General features: G+C 43.2%; 1 long non-coding RNA gene across 1 annotated transcript in view; it reads right to left on the reverse strand.

Moving 5' to 3' along the window:
- Positions 1 to 3,418: 3,418 nt before the first annotated feature.
- Positions 3,419 to 12,197, reverse strand: part of LOC146890128 (uncharacterized) — a 32,046-nt gene continuing 23,267 nt past the window's right edge. The window contains exon 2 of the long non-coding RNA XR_014999276.2: positions 3,419 to 3,718. This is a non-coding gene — a long non-coding RNA (uncharacterized LOC146890128). The remainder of the gene's footprint in view (positions 3,719 to 12,197) is intronic.

A 12,197-nucleotide genomic window follows, 5' to 3' on the forward strand; every position in this document is an offset into this window, starting at 1 on the left:
CCTTCTTGACGACACCTAAGCCAATTTCCAAGTTTCAGGCCCTCAGAGTTTTCTCAAATTAGTCACCTCAGTAAACCATGTGTGTGTGTGGGTTCCTGTGATAGGAAATGAATGGCTGCCCTTTCTGGGGAGGGGGTGGCTGGCGAGCAAACAAGTACTGTGTGTGTACGTGTGTGGATGTAGGACTGCATGGATGGGGAACTTATCAGAATGGATGGTGAGCAGAGTCTACCTGACTCTCCCATTGCTGCAATCAAGCCTGCCCTCCCTCAGTCCAGAGAAAAAGGAGCAGCCTGGGTCTTAAAGCACTGAACTCCGAGGTAGCACACTGTGGATTCTGGAGTCGGTTCTTGACTTTTTATCACAAACCTTGGCTTCGAGACCAAGCCTACAGTCTTGCAGAACTGGGTGCTTGTGCTAGCTAGGTTTTTGCTTGCTGTTTGTTGTTATTATTTGCTTTGTTTATTTGTCTTGTCAACTTGACAGAATCTAGGGTATTCTAGAAAAAAAAATCGACACAGAGAAAAATAATACCTGCTTCCATGGGATGGCCCTGTAGGCAAGTCTATTAGGTGTTTTCTTGTTTGATTTGTTCTTGGTGTGGGAGGGGCCCGTCCATTGTGAACAGTGCAGCCTCTAGGAAGGAAAACAGACTAAGCAAGCAAGTAGCAGCAGCATCCCTCATGACCTCTGCATCAGTTCCTGCTTGGGCCTGCCCTGATGGTCTACATTCTGCAAGAGGAGATAAACCCCTTCCTCCCCACATTGTTTTTGGTCCTGGTGTCTACCACAGCCAAGAGAAAACAAGCTAAGATAGTGCCTCTCAGCAAGAACCTATTTCTCCTGATGCAGAGCTGACCTGCCTTTCTGCTAGTGGCAGAGTGAGGCCAGCAGACTGCGGTTTACTTCCTGGTGTTATGGGGTGAGTACAAGCCCATAACATCTGAATCATGGCTCCTGTGAAAATCAATCTTACCAAAACACGAAGTCATGAAGAAATAATTCAAGTTTGATTTGCTGTCAAATATCTGAAATCAGATGAATTAGAAGATAAATCTCAGGCTGGGGGCCTGGTGTAGTACTGCGGTCCTTGGGTCCTTGTGTGGTTTGCAGGAGGCCTTGATTTAGATCCACAGCACCTCAAAAGTGAAATAAAATAAAATTATTGTATCATGTGAGTGGCGCATGTAAAAGGTATGAGTGTGTAACAGGAAATCAGTAATCAGAAACCTGCCTGATGCATTTGCCATCTCGATGACCTTGGGCATTGATTTAACTATTCAAGTTCATCACATGGTGTCTGCGACAGAACTGTCCCACACATTTGGCTTCTTTCAATCATCCATCTCTTACAAGCACATAGGTCAAGCCTTCCAGCTGGATGCTACACTGAAACATCACCTTTCTAACTTCTCTAGGACGGAGAGAGTTCTAGCCCAAGTGGAGCCGTGTTTCTACCCAGAATCCACTGGGTGGGACTGGCTCAGAGTTGCCTCCATCTCCCAAGGACTGAGGAAACAAGTATTTGCCATCATAGCCAGTATATCCAGTGCTGGGAATTGAACCGAAAATGTTGTGTGTACTTGGCAAACACTCTCCCAACTGAGTTATGTCTCCAGTCCTTTGTTTTTGCTTTGCTTTGCTTTGTTTTTGCTATATAATGCTGACTAGGATTATAATCACGGTAAGGCCCAATCTGGCCTAAGCTTGTGAAAATCCTCGTGCCTTGGCTTTCAGAGTGCAAGGATCGCAGGCATACAGCACCTCATACAGCTGGGAAAAAAATACATTGTTGAACACAAGTAAACCTAACTCTAGTCTTTTCCCAAATGTTCAGGTTTGTGGAAATGATAATAAATCAGCCTCTGAGATCACCAGAAAGCCGCCAAATAGTGGGCACTCATAGGCATACTTGCCCATCATTAGGAAAAATGTAGAATTACTGATTCCACATCATAAAGACAAGAGTTAAGCTGCTATGCTGCCTGCCAGGTGCAGGCCGTAATCTGGTAAATATCTCTAATAAATAGCTACTAATCTTTACAAAAGGTGTTCACTATTTGAAAACTCATTTCCCAGCAAAGTTAAACTGACGCTTTGTATAAAAGGGTACGTTTCACCATCACAGTGGGTGGGCGCACCCCTCGCGGTCCTGACTTCCTTGCTCATGTTCTCCCTCCTTCTGCTTCTCATAAGGACCTTGGGAGCTCAGTCCAGTGCTCCAGTGTGGGTCTCTGTCTCTATCTCCGTCCATCGCCAGATGAGGGTTCTATGGTGATATGCAAGATATTGATCAGTGTGGCTATAAGATAGGGCCAGTTTAGGTGCCCTCTCCTCAACTGCTCAAGAAACAAGCTGGGGACATTGTCTTGGACACCTGGGAACCCCTCTAGAGTCCAGTCTCTTGCCAACCCTAAAATGGCCTCCTTAATTAAGATCTATACTTCCTTGCTCCCATATCCATTTTTCCTCCATCCCAATCATCCCATTCCCCCAAGCTTTTCCCATCCTCCCCTTCTCACTTCTCTCTACCCATCTCCCCTTACCCTCACCCCACCCCACCCCACCCCAAGGCTCTCAATTTTTGGCTAGCAATCTTGTCTACTTCCAATATCCAGGAGGATAACTACCTGTTTTTCTTTGGATTCACCTTCCTATTTAGCTTCTCTAGGATCAAGAATTATAGGCTCAATGTCCTTTATTAATGTCTAGAATCCACTAATGAGTGAGTACATACCATATTCATCTTTTTGGGTCTGGGTTACCTCACTCAGGATAGTGTTTTCTATTTCTATCCATTTGCATGCAAAATTCAAGATGTCATTGTTTTTTTACCGCTGAGTAGTACTCTAATGCGTATATATTCCACACTTTCTTTATCCACTCTTCCATTGAGGGGCATCTAGGTTGTTTTCAGGTTCCGGCTATTACAAATAATGCTGCTATGAACATAGTTGAACAAATGCTTTTGTACTATGATATGGTATCTCTTGGGTATATTCCCAAGAATGGTATTGCTGGATCCTGGGGGTAGGTTGGGAACTCACCAAGGCCAGCTGGACTGGGACTGATGGAGCATGTGATCAAACCGGACTCTCTGAACGTGGCTGACAAGAAGGGCTGACTGAGAAGCCAGGGACAATGGCACTGGGTTTTGATTCTACTGCATGTACTGGCTTTGTGAGAACCTAGTCTGTTTGGATGCTCACCTTCCTAGAACTGGATGGGGAGGGGGAGGACCTTGGACTTCCCACAGGGCAGGGAACCCTGACTGCTCTTTGGACTGGAGAGGGAGTGGGAGGGGGGAATGGAGGGAGAGGGAAAGAAATGGGAGGAGGGGAGGAGGGAAAATTTTTAATGATAATAATAATAATAAACCTGAAGAAAAAAAGTACAGAGAAAAAAATAAAAGGGTACGTTTGCTTCTCAAGTCAATTTTATTATCATCGTCATCCTCCTCCTAAGTGTCATCAACATCATTACCATCATCCTCATTGCCATCATCATCATCATTGCCATCATCACCATTGTCATCATCATCATCATCACCGTCTCCATCATTACCATCATTGTCATTGCCATCATCATCATCTTCGTCATTGTCACCATCATCATCATTGTCATCTTGTCATCATCATTATCATCATCATCACCATCATCATCTTTGTCATCATCATCATCATCATTGACATCATCATCATTTGATTAAGTGAAGAAGCTGAAGCACAGAATGGTCAGGAAAGTCACCCCAGTCATGGTTGGAAAGTGGTGTAAATGCCCTGCAGTTGCCATGAGCCTCTTCACCTTGACACCAGGAGCAAGGGATCAGATGCCAAATTAGAACCACTGTACCAACATCTCCACATCTCCACAAAGGAACAAATGGACTTTCCCCTAGTGCTTTAAGATAAATCTGGTTGTAGCTCAATCTACGATGTGCTGAGTAATTCTGGAACATTGTTTCCTAGGACCCTGCAGACAATACCACCATGATCACCACAGTAAGCTTCTCTGGGACATTTCGCAGAACTGATCTAAATTATTTTAGAAACATCTAAAGGATACACCTAAACCACTTCACTTATTCCTAAATATTCCTCTCACTGATGTTGAAAGGTGGTTAGAGGTTCATCTTTAGTCTCTCCTCTTCTGCAGAAGCATTACCATCTTAGTGAAGATACGGTGGGTGGGATTACCATGTGTATCTGCTTGAAAGACTGGGAGAGCTAAGCAATCAGAGAAAGGATACAGCTAACACAACCACCCTGTCCCCTGTCTCCATATTGGCCCCACATATCCTCATCTTTCAAAGTGTTCTTTTGCTTTCTTCTTTCAGGTTATTACATAAATCAGGCAGCCCTTCAGTGAGACGAATGGAAGGGTTCAACCTCTTGTTTCATTGACCATACCCCAGACTCCAAGGAAGTTCTATGAGAAACACCACCATGGATGATCCATGTAGGACATATAGAAAACAGGTCAGCTATCATCGTTACTAACACATTATTGCAAATCCATTTGCTATGAGTCACATTGTGAAAGAAGAGTAAGTGATAAACAGATGAAAGATATCACTCATGTAGGCTGGACTTGGGAAAGGTATTTAGTCATGGATGGGAGCTGAACATCATGGCCATATGTGGGGAACACAGTGACGAAGTAGTTAGAAGAGGTAGGAGGCTGGTCAGGTCCCTAGAGAAACCCTTTCCTGGAATCTAAGGAGTAAGGCTCCTGTGCAGGTGTCTACGGTTAGGGAACAAGTTTCTCAAACACCTGTTGACCTGGAAATAAGTTCATCACTGTCAGGATTTCAAGCCTTGTGTCTCTTTGGTTTCTCATTTTCTTCTGTTTTAGAAAACAATCCATTGGAGGCATAAACACATACTGGCTTACTTTTTCCCCCTGATTTCTGCTCTGAAAGCATACTAATGTCACAGAGACCTAGAAATTACACATAGCAGGGCACCTGGCACTCCAGAGAAGGTTTCTTTTTGGCAGGCTCAGTTTATGCTGGCTCAGTGCCTGGACACAGACTTGAGGTCTGGGGAATGTGATTAATAACCAGCAGACAGCCCGCTCCTCAGGTGATTTGACTATCATCTGGAGGGAGCTCGGGATGGAGGTGTGAAGGTTGCCTGGAAGTGGGGGAGTGTAGGCCAGATATTGACAATGATGCCAAGGGCTGGCCATCTGCTTCCGAAGCCATGAGCTATACTAGCATAGAATGCTGAGGGCTGTGAGCTCGGCGTGCTATCCAAGTTGACATTCCTCTGCCCTCCGCCATATTACCCTGGCCTGTTCCTCAGGACCTGTCAGGAGGAATGCAAAGGACTTGTTCAGTGGGGCTCAGTACCTTACTAAGGAGATTTCTGGAGTAAGCCAAGGTTGTAACATGCTCTCTGTTTGTCTTCCCTACCCCTCCTCTTTCTCCTCTAGTCAAATTCTCTTAGTCTTTGATGTCTAAATACTGGTTCCCTGGTCAACAGCCTAGGGACACCCGAGACCCTGAAGAAACACTCAAGTGTAGGCCTCATCTATTCCAGGTGAATTTGAATGTGCATTTTTCATAATCTTCAAAAGATCCCTCCCCTCCTCACATTACATTTGAGAAAACACAAAGCTAAATGATCCCAATAGAAACCTTTAGTCACAGTGTTTGAAGAAGCCGTGAAACGTGAAGTTCTCCACAGATTATGTCTTACTATTACCATTGTTGCTGGATTTTTAAATTCGTTCAGGTTCTTACATGTCTGCATTAAATTTTAGTTGTCTGCCTCCCCTTTATCCCCTCTTGTATCCCTTCATCTCCCATTGAAAACCCTATTCTTCCTATCCAGTCCTCCTCTTACTCTAAGGCGTGGGTGTGGATCCCCTATCAAATTTCGTTATGGTTGTTGTTTGCATGAACACAGTAGGAGGTTGTTTACTGGCACACAGACAACTTGCCCATGGCTATACTACTGAAGAAACTGACACCCCAACCATAGCAACCATCAACTATTAATAGTTTCTCAGGAGGGTGGGGCCATGAGACCCTCCCCTTCCCATGATAAAATATTGATAAGCCCAATCTTGCATGGGCCTTGTACAGGTAATGACAGCTACAGTAAACTCCTGGGCACAATGGCCCTGTCTTATAAGAAGACACTATTGTACAGCACACCTCCTTATCCTTCTGTGATGTTCCCTTATAGGGGGTAAAGTAGTTGTCTGTCTCAGTTAGGGTCAAGCATCAAGAAGGCCACCATCATTTAGTTCACTTTGTCCCTTCTTTTGTCTAAGAGCTGCATTTTTACTGAGATTAAAATTTTGTCTGGAAAGGTGAGGGTGTGAGGACTCCCTGGTCCACAAGTTAAGAAATTTTTATTGAACCCATATTGTGTGTACCACACAGAACAGGATGCTATGGGTAAATGAGTTCCTTTCCCCTGCAAAGTAGAAAGCAAGATGCTAAAAGATTAGGCTTCGCCTGGGAGAGAGTATTTGGGGGACAGAAGCAAGGCCGTGTTTAAAAAATTAGCACCCCTAGCATATACCACGGTGATTTAGCCGGACTCCCCTCCAGAGATGGAAGGGTGCTGGATGCTGAAGTCATTCTTCCACTTCCATTAAATCACCCTCTGACAGTTCTGCTTAATGTAAAAACCCAATGGCATTTTGAAGGCAAAATATCCAGGCATATATTTATTTGTCGAAGGACGTGGACCACAGCACACCTTTTCTGCAAGCAGTAGCAAGCCGTGGCTGTGCATACTGAAGCCATGAGCAAGTCCTCCACGGTAGAAAGGTTAAACTCACCCAAGATTGGGTGGGGGTGGCCTCTATTTATTTCTCAGCAGATGGGTGCCCCAGGTGTGCAGCATCATCACCAAGAGGAAGTAAGCTCTCTCTCAAGCTGCCTTCCCAGGTGCAGGGCCCCATGAACGAACATCATCCATTTCCACAATGAAAACGTATGTGCAGACGCATGTCAATTCCTTTGAATTTGCCTTTGATTTAGTCAGCAGCTGGATGAGGTTTTCTTTGATGTGCAAGGCGACACTGTCTTTCTGAATTAGCAACAGTCGTCCTCACAATGGCTGCACTCTGATTCTGCCTGGTTTTTGACACGTGCTTTATAAAGATGCAATTGTCCATAAGATGCCCCATCGCCTGCCTGTCACGCAAACTAAGAGCATGCTGTCTGTCTTTGTTCTGGGCTACTTTGATTCGAGATACACGCATAGCAAACTAGTGTACAAAGCTAACATAGTGGCTCCCTTGTGATCAAAGGGCGTTCGTGCTTTCTGTCTCACTCTGGAGCATGAGACAAGCATGCCTACTGCCCATTATAAAATACTCAGGTTCCCTAAGCTTGAGGTTCCACAATGTAATTCAACGGGTATTGGAGTGTCGCTTGGCTCTGTGTGTGGCCCTGTGAGAATTGGGGAACCAGTACAAGATGTTGGGGCTCTACTGATTTTGTCATAAGTAAGAAAGGCAAGTAAATCTTGCTGATAAAGACTGTATACAAGTTAGCCTATGTCTGGACATGTGAATGCAGACTCACACTAGAAGACATGCTTGTAAAGAAGCATGACGAAGGGCCTTGGTATGGCATTTGGCGGGAGATACAGAGATGAATTAGATCCAGGCTTTTACCCACCTAATAGTTTCCAGTTTAACAGCAAAATAAGCACCCTAATGATAAAACATAATAGAGAAAACGCAGCATGAAAATGGCCTGTTCAGACTCAAACCAGAAAGATGTTATATCAAGTTGTGGGCTTGAGATTCAGGTCTGTCTTAGGGGTTGGACTGTAAGTCCGGGCAGGAACTTCAGCAGGGCAATAATTAAAGCAGAGACCATGGAGGAACACTGATTACTGGCTTGTTCCCTATGGCTTGTTCAGTCAGCTACATTTTTTTATTTTGTTTTATTTTGTTTTAATTTTTATTTTTCCATTCAATTATTTACACTTCCTTCCCTCCTCCCAATCCCCTCCCGCCCCCCCTACACCCCCTCCTCCCTCTAGCTACATTTCTAATAAAGCCCAAGCACACCTACCTAAAAATGGCATTGCCCACAGTAGGCTGGACCCTCCTACATCCATTAACAATCAAGAAAACACCACAAAGGCAGGACCATAGGCCAATTTGATGGAGGTAATCCCCAGATGAGACACTCTGAGAAGACCAGGAGAAAAGGTAATAGATTCAAGACTGCTTTTCAGTAAGATTCAAGACCCAGTGAAGTCTACCTGGGTTTGAGGAAAATGTGTGTGGCACATTAACCAGAAGTTACAGAAATTGAGGGTACCTAAGAAATAAACGTTCTCACCCTCAAGGTCAAATCTTAGGGTCAAGTCAGACATTCACAAAACATGGGATTAATGTTAATGTTAATGTTACATGCTAAACAGGAAAAGGAGATACAGTGTTCTGAGGAGGGCTGCGGTCATGGCAGTATAGGGCGTCATTCACCCACAGACTGCCATTCATTTACCATTCACTTTCAAATGACACTAAGTGTCTAGTACACGTTGTATTTGGATCCTTCATGGAAGAAGTAGTTTAGTAACCTAATGTCAGATACCAAATGAAGGTTCTCAGTAGCTATTTTTTTTAATCAATCTATAAGTCAGTTCCACAAGATGTTAAGACCCAGTGCTAACATCTGCAATGGGTATAACATTTTAGCAGAATCTTTCCCTCTGTTTCAGTTTTAATCTTTTTGTGTAGAGCTGGTAGTTCCCTTTAGATAGTATGCATATAAATGCAAATGTGTATTCTTCCCAGCAAATATATGACTTTTCAAATAATGGCACTTAATAACAGAAAGCGAGGCATAGCTAACACTTCTGTGTTCCTGAGACACTAATAGCAGACATGTAACCCCATCGAGGCACATGGTAATTAACCTAGTCATTCAAGGTAGTAAATTGGAGTACATTTCAACAACCTCATAACTCTTCTTCTCTTGTGATTCTTTGTAACTTGCATTTTTGATGGCAGAGCTTTTTTATATGTGTATATAAGATCTCCAGAAATAAGTATGCAGTACCATTTTGTTTTTTACTTTTTCTACTAAATTTTTAGAGATTTTTGAAAAGTGTCTTGATCAAGTTTGCTCCTGTGCTCCAACTCCTCCCAGATTTACTCCTCCTTCCTACTCACCCAACCTTGTATCATTTTTTGTAACACCCATCAAGTCCAAGTTGTGCTGCCGATAGACTTTTGGATATGTGGTCTTCCACTGGAGTGTGGTGAACTTACCATGGGCAACAAACTTAAAGACAACTGTCTTCCTGTTTCCCAGGAGCTATCAATTGCCAGCAGTTCCTTGGGACAATGGGACAGAGTTTGTACCCAGGTCACAGGGCACAAATAAATAATACCTGGGCAGATAACCAAAGAGTATCTGAGAAAACGCCATATTGAAGAACTCACTGTTGTAAACATGACTGTAAAACGACAGAATTCATCACACTAATTAGGAAACACCAAGGGTTTCCTTTCAATCCAGAACCCCTTGTCAAGCGAATAGTGGAAATGTTAAGTCTTTGCAGACAGGTAGAGAATGTGCTTCCCTGAGTAGTGCCTGTTTAAATTTTAAATAGTTTAATGAACTTAAAAGAGAGCACAGATGCAATTTCCAAGAGCATAGAATGTATTTAATCCACGTGCTGTAGACTTAATTAATGCCTTGCTTCATTTCCCCTACCTTTCAAAATTCGTATTCTCATCTTTGAATTCAATGGAAGCTGACCTTGTTCCTAGTCGTAGTGGATTTTCCAGGTCACCTAGTAAGCCTGAGGTCTCACAGCAAGGCTGACAAAGACTAGGGAGAACAGGGAATCTCTTAGTATCTTATGATGGAGTCTAAGGCTGGAGAAATCCTTGGGCTACTCCCTAAAGCACCAAATGGGAAAAGAGAAAGGCAGGTTGTCAGCTATTAAATGTCAGGAACCCTGCTTGCATCAGGAATGAAAGATTCAGGGTGGTCTGCAGACAGGAATTCTCAGCAAGAAAAAAAAAAGTAGTGGTTGAATGTTCTTTGATAATGGTGTATCCGTCAATGGAATCTCTAAGCACCTTAGTTTGCCCCGTGGGAAATGGAGAGCATGCAGAGGTACGTGTGACAAGTCTTGTTCTGGGGACAGTACCTCTAGATATCAAGACTAAGCACAGTAGAAAAGTTAACTTTAAGCCAGATGTCCACTTCAAGAAGTGCAGTCGATTCTGCTGAGCTGTCAAGGCCTCGTGCTCTGAATTACAGTGGAAAATTTTACATGAGCTAATGTGACAAATTGAGCTCTCTGTTTCATCCGTTAACTGTGCCCGTTTCTATTTTCTGCCCCCTGGAGGCATGTGACAATGGAAGAACACAAAGGGAAGACAGATAACTGAGGGGGTAGCTCGGTGGCAGAGCATTTGTCTGATGTGCACACAAGGTCCTGGGTTCCATCCCCAGCACAAGAAAGAAAAGGAAGGGAGGAAGAGAGGAATGGATGGATGGATGGATGGATGGATGAATGAATGAAAGAGGAAGAGAGGCATAGATGGATGGATGGATGGATGGATGGGAAGGAGGAAGGAGGGAAGGAGACTGTATGGGAGCAAGTTCTAATGTGTAAATATCTATTTGCCTTCCTACATAGTCTTCATATGGATTCACTTTTGTAATATGTGTATGGCTTATGTTGAATAGAAATGTCAAGAACAAGAGCCCAGTGCTGATTATATGCTTATTGTTAGTATAGCCATGAAATCCTATAGAGATGAGTTGACAGGTGCTTTCAGTTAACAGAAGTGAATTCCCACGTATCTTACTGAAGCAAACCACCATTTGGACTTTCTTACACTCAGATGAAGACCAAGAATTATCAGTAATATTCATATCATCACTTCAGAATTCTAAAAATGCAAATAATTGATAATTTTCAGATTAAATATATTTATCAATACATAAACTAAATGAACTTATTAATAAAATATATTACATAAAAGGGATTCTTTACCTGAGCACAACATAATGCTAATTCTGATAAGTCATATTATACCTTGGGTGTCTTAGACAAAGAGACACTGTCTTAGTTAGCTTTCTGTTGCCGTTTTGAAGACTATGACAAACAAACTTGGGGAGGTAAGGGTTTATTTGGCTTTCAAGTCCTGATCACACTCCATCATGAAGGTAATTTGAGGTAAGGAATATGAAGGCAGAAGCTGAAGCAAAGGCCATGGAAGACTGCTGCTTGCTGGCTTGCTCTCTGTGGCTTGCCCATCCTGCCCTCTCATATAACCTTCCCAGGACCACCTGCCTAGAGGCGGTACCACCCATAGTGGACTGGGTCCTTTCACATTAATCATAAGTCAAGAAAACACCCAACAGACTTGCTTACAGAAAAATTTGACAAGGGGATTTTTTTTTCATTGTGAGGTTTCCTCTTCCTAGATGATCCTGGTTTGTATCAAACTGACAAAAAAAAAAAAAAACAAAAAAAAAACAAAAAAAAACTAACCAACACAGATGCTCAAGAGACCACTAAGAGTCTGCCTACAACTCGATTTCATGAAATTGGTTCCTTAAGAAATCACTTTCTATAACCAAACCGTTCCCTACTGGTGTTTATGATTCAAACAAATGGAGGCAGAGAAAGAATATCTGTGTGTGTTTCTGTATGTCTCGGTGTGATTGTGTGTTTGTGTCTCTGTGCATGTGTCTCTGTATTTATGTGTGTGTGTGTGTGCATCTCTATGTACATATGTGTGTCCTCTGTGAGTGTGTGTGTGTGTGTGTGTGTGTGTGTGTGTGTGTAAGAGAGAAGTGACAGCTCAGAGCACGTGCTGTAAAGGCTTTGCCACTGTATGCTATACAAGCATCAAAACAATGAACTTCAATTCCGTGGGTCACTGCTGCCCAGCAGCCAGACTGCAGGCAAGGGCCACCTTTAAGAGATGCTGAAAGGCAATAGCTGAAGAATGCCCAGAGCCAGTGATTAGTCTTGATTCCGGCAGGGAATATCTCCAGGAGCAACTAATTTGTATTCTGCTCAGGAAGAGAAAGAACAGGAACCAGTTCTCTGGCTAAGCAAAGGAGCACAGCTCAGTAGGCACAGGCATCCACATCAGTAGCAGTTGTCACCTTCAGCAGAAGGGTGATGCATGGGAAGAATAAGACAGAAAGGTGAGAGCTCATTTTCAAAGTTCTCTGCAGA

The sequence above is a fragment of the Myodes glareolus genome, chromosome 20, assembly GCF_982192425.1.
Source record: "Myodes glareolus chromosome 20, mMyoGla1.1, whole genome shotgun sequence".
Lineage (NCBI taxonomy): Eukaryota > Metazoa > Chordata > Mammalia > Rodentia > Cricetidae > Myodes > Myodes glareolus.